Genomic DNA, 4,993 nt, shown 5'->3' with positions numbered 1-4,993 from the left:
TAAACGTTCCAGGGTGTGGAAGGCCAGTCATTAAACACAGCCACTGTGAACAAATCACAGAAATTTGTACTTAAATAAATCTTAATAAAATAGGTACTTAATAAAATAGGTACTTAAATACCTATTAAGGTAATAATTACCTAAACTCAAGACTTCCTAATGATTTTTTACAACTATTTTTGGGGGTTGCTTACGCCTGTTGTCGCTGTATGGTAGAAATGCTGCGGGCAGGCACCGCCCCCCTCTCCCCACCCCAGTGGCAAAGGTGAGGCCCCCGGGCCGCTGGAAACCCACAGGTGCTGCAGACCAGGGCGTGACCTGCTCTGTGGATTGTCTCTGTGTGGATTGTGACTTCAGGAAGGGAGGCAGCTCGTGCCTGAGGTTCCCAGTGAAGCCAGCGACACCTCTGCCGGGGCAGCTCGTGCCTGAGGCTCCCAGTGAAGCCAGCGACGCCTCTGCCGGGGCAGCTCGTGACTCAGTTTCCCAGTGAAGCCAACGACGCCTCTGCCGGGACAGCTCGTGCCTGAGATTCCCAGTGGCTATCTGATTTTGTCAGGACCTGGGTCACTCGAAACCACAGGTTGGCCGAGGGCACAAGAGTTTGGCAAAAACCAACCGAAGCATCCTAAGAGAGTCGATGGCCACGTGGAATTTAGCACAAAGGCGTTGCACGGATTGTTATTTTCTGTAACTTGTGTGCCACACACTCTTTGTATACAGTCATCCCTCAGATCCACAGGACACTTGTTCCAGGACCCCCTGAGGACACCAAAACCCACAGGTGCTCAGGTCCTTCCTATGAAATGGTGTTGCGTTTGCATATGACCTAAGCACGCCCTCTGCTTTAAATCGCCCAATACAATGTAAATGCTCCACACGTGGTGGTTACACTATGTTGTTTTTTACTTCTATTATTTATTATTGTATTGTTAGCTTTTTTTCCTGAATATTTTGTCTCGGAGGCTGGTTGAATCCAAGGACGGGGAACCCAGGGAAATGGAAGGTTGACTGTGGCACAACATATCAAAACAGGCGCCCCCGCTTACCTGCAGGGGACACGCTCGGAGACCCACAGTGGACTCCTGAACCTGCAGACAGGACCAAACCCTGTAGACACTAAGGAGCCCCCACTTACCTGCAGGGGACGCGTTCCGAGACCCACAGTGGGTGCCTGAAACTGCAGACAGTACCGAACCCTGTAGACACTGTTTTTTCCTATACATACACACCTATGATCAATTTTAATTTATAAATTGGATACAGTAGGAGATTGACAACAATAATAAAACAGAACCATTATAATAATAATATAGTGTTCACAGCTTCCCAGATAGAAGTTTCATTCTTACTTTAATCTTTATCTCAGCATAAGACTATTTTCCTCTCCTTATTGACAGCTTCCACATTTTCACTCGAAGGAAGCATTTATAGCTTCCTGGGACCCCTGCCCGGCCCAGACCCCTGGAGGCCATGACCATGTGCACTTTCTCCAGACCTCGAATCCCTCTTACCGGGAGCCTCCCAGAAAGGCCAGGGCTGCACTGTGCAGATCTCACAATGCCCTTCACTACAGGTTTATTTTGTTTTCCTAAAAATGAGGCCATCACCAGGTTGTGGGACAGGTTCAGGATCTCTAGTCCAGCACAAATGTTGTACCTGGGAGCTGTGTCCCCAGGAAGAAAAGGCTGCAAGCCCCATAGGGAGGAGCTCAAACGGTGCCCCCACCAGCCTGGCCGCCATCCCAAATCCTTACAAGGGCTTAGTCTTGGCTTTGGGTCCCTGTAAACTGCCCCACCTTCCCTCTGCCCAGGATGGGAGAGGCTCCTGCCCCCCTGCTGACTGGGCTGTGGCTGTTTTTGAGTGGCTTCACTGGGAAACTCAGTCACGAGCTGCCTCGGCAGAGGCGTCCCTGGCTTTACTGGGAAACTCAAGAGATTGCACAGCCTCATCCTGACCGCCCCTGGCTGTTCTCACGAGGTCTTCTCCATCTGAATCGGCACCTCTCTCAGGTGGCGCTGCTGGTGCTCCCACGGTATGGCCTCCTGGGTGTCCTCTGGGATGGCAGTTTCACAGCCGCCATCTGGAATTCTGGCCGCTCAACTCTGATGTGGGGAAAAGCACTCAGTGGAAAGAAACCTTAGCTCATGAAGCGGAATCATGGCCATGCTCTGCTCTGCTTAGAAAAGCCGGGCTTGGTCCTGCCAGAACAAAGTCCGCTACTGCGAAGCTTCCAGGTCTGTCAATAACACTCGGTTCTTGAAGAGAGGGTGTGACAGGAGGCCCCGCGCCACCACGGGCAGCAGCTCTGCTCAGGATAGGAGCGGGCGGGACGTCACGTGCACCCACAGCAGGAGCCAGAGCCTCTGCTCAGAGGACACTTGCTCAGGACCAGGGGCCGCTGGCTCCAAGAGGAACGACGCACCCCAAAGGCCCCTGTGCTCCTCATGGGCCACCTCTTTGGGGGGTGCTGCTTCTGCCCTGGAAGTCCAGCCATTCTCCCTCCTCCACTCCTGGGCCTGAGCTGTCAGGGACACGCACAGGGCTCCAGCTGCCTCTTCTAGCCAAGGGGGAGCCGGGCTTTGGCCAGAGATTCTTGCGGCACCTCCATAAACACTACAGCCCACGCAGGGCGGCCGGGAAGAGTGTCCAAGGCAGCCCTTCCTGGGTTGGGACGTGCAGAGCCGGGGACTCAAACCACAGCCAGATGGGTCACTGCCTATTTCCATAAACAGAGTCACAGGAGCTCAGCCTGGCCTTCGCCCGCGTCATCCTCCATTGTCTGCGGCCACCGCCACCCTCCGCCGACAGCGTGGGCACCTCACCGAGGAGGCTGAGGACGTTCACCGACTGGCCCTTTACAGAAGAGGCTGCTGGCCGCCGACGCAGACCCCTGGCCTCATGGCCCGGCAAGCACGAGGGCGGTTTTGTTTCTGGTGAGCACCCGCCCCACGGGTGTCTGGCGAAAAGATTCCATGGCGCATCCTGCAGCAAAGGATCCAGCTGCACAGCTCCAGCCCTGCTGTGGACTTTATACCCAGAAAGTTTCTGAAAAAGCAGATTTTGGACCAGATCTGTGTTCTGTGGCCTGACTTTGTCTGCCATTGGCTGAAGGGGAGAAATGAAGATTGAGGTGCCACCAGGGAGGGGCAAAGTTTTTGAGAAGGAGCTTTAGGAGGTCAGCTTCTGGGAGCATCTGCAGACACGGGAGCCCAGAACACGGAGCAGGTCCTGCAGGCTCAGCTTCCAGGGCTGAGGACCCAGGGCTACGACACCCTCCCCCTAGGGACTATTGTCAGTGGACAAGCAGGCTCCCGTGCAGTGTCTAAGCCCACACAGAGCTGTCCACCATGGCTTAACCAGAATCCAAGATGGACGGAGAGGTGGTGGAGGGCTGAGGAGTCCGCAGTGGGAGGAGGGATGGAGAGGCAGTGGAGGGCTGAAGAGTCTGCAATGGGAGGAGGGATGGAGAGGTAGTGCAGGGCTGAGGAGTCCGCAATGGGAGGAGGGATGGAGAGGCAGTGGAGGCTAAAGAGTCTGCAATGGGAGGAGGGGCTTTGTCCCCGGTGAGGATCCTGCCCAGACAGGCTTTCTGCAGCACAGCTGGGAATCTGCAGAGAAGGAGGAAGGAAGGAAGGGGTCCCCAGCCCCCCAACCTTCATCACATGACCTGCTCCTGAGGGTGGAGGAGATAGACTTCACCATCCTCCTTGGTCACCTGCACTGGAGGCAGCTAGGACAGGAGAGTTCACATCCAGATGGGTTCAGACCCCACCACACAGGGACCCGCACGCTCACACCACACACACACGGAGGGACACACACAGACGGAGATATGGGGACCCGCATGCTCACTCCACACATGCGGAGGGACACACACAGAGACACGGGGACACGCATGCTTACACCACACACACGCTGAGGGACACACACAGATGGAGACATGGGGACACACGCTCATGCCACACACACGCGGAGGGACACACAGAGACACAGGGACACGCACGCTCACGCCACACACATGCAGAGGGACACACACAGACGGAGACACGGGGACATGCACGCTCACACCACACACACAGAGGGACACATATGGACAGAGACATGTGGATATGCATGCTCATGCCACACACACGTGGAGGGACACATGCAGAGAGATGGAGACACAAGGACAGAGATGTGGAGGGACACACACAGAGAGACGGAGACACGGGGACCCTCACGTTCACACCACACACATGCAGAGGGACACACACAGATGGAGACATGGGTTCACGCACGCTCACACCACACACATGTGGAGAGATGCACACGGAGACTCGGGGACACACACGCTCATGCCACACACACGCGAAGGGACACAGGCAGATAGATGGAGACATGGACATGCACTCACGCCACACACATGTGGAGGGACACACATGGATAAACGGGGACACAGGGACACGCATGCTCACACCACAGACACGCGGAGGGACACATGCAGACGGAGACACAGGGACACGTGCTCACACCACACATGCATGGAGGGACACAGGACACCAGGACACACAGGAATGCGCACACACAGAATCTGCAGATCCTCACCACACAGGGACATGCACACTCACGTGTCACACATGCAAAGGTGCACAGGGACACATGCACCCTCTGACATGTGTCACACACACAAAGGTGCACAGGGACATGCACACCCTCCGACACGTGTCACACACTCAAAGGTGCACAGGGACACACGCACCCTCTGACATGTGTCACACACTCAAAGCTGCACAGGGACACACGCACCCTCCGAGAGCCCTAGCAGCTTGAGCAGGCACAGCCCCTTCTCAGCCAAACTCTTAGGGAGCCAAAGCTGCCTGGGGAAGGCAGGAAAAGTGGAAATCCCCAAGGGCAGGGGATCAGGAAGGGAGGAGGGCTTAGAGAGGAAGAAAGGAGGGGAGGGGAAGAGGGGAGGGGAAGGAGGGGGGGTGGGGAAGTAGGAGGGGCGGGGAAG

This window comes from Rhinopithecus bieti, unplaced genomic scaffold, assembly GCF_001698545.2.
Source record: "Rhinopithecus bieti isolate Rb0 unplaced genomic scaffold, ASM169854v2 scaffold_35015, whole genome shotgun sequence".
NCBI lineage: Eukaryota > Metazoa > Chordata > Mammalia > Primates > Cercopithecidae > Rhinopithecus > Rhinopithecus bieti.
This window is presented reverse-complemented; position numbering follows the sequence as displayed.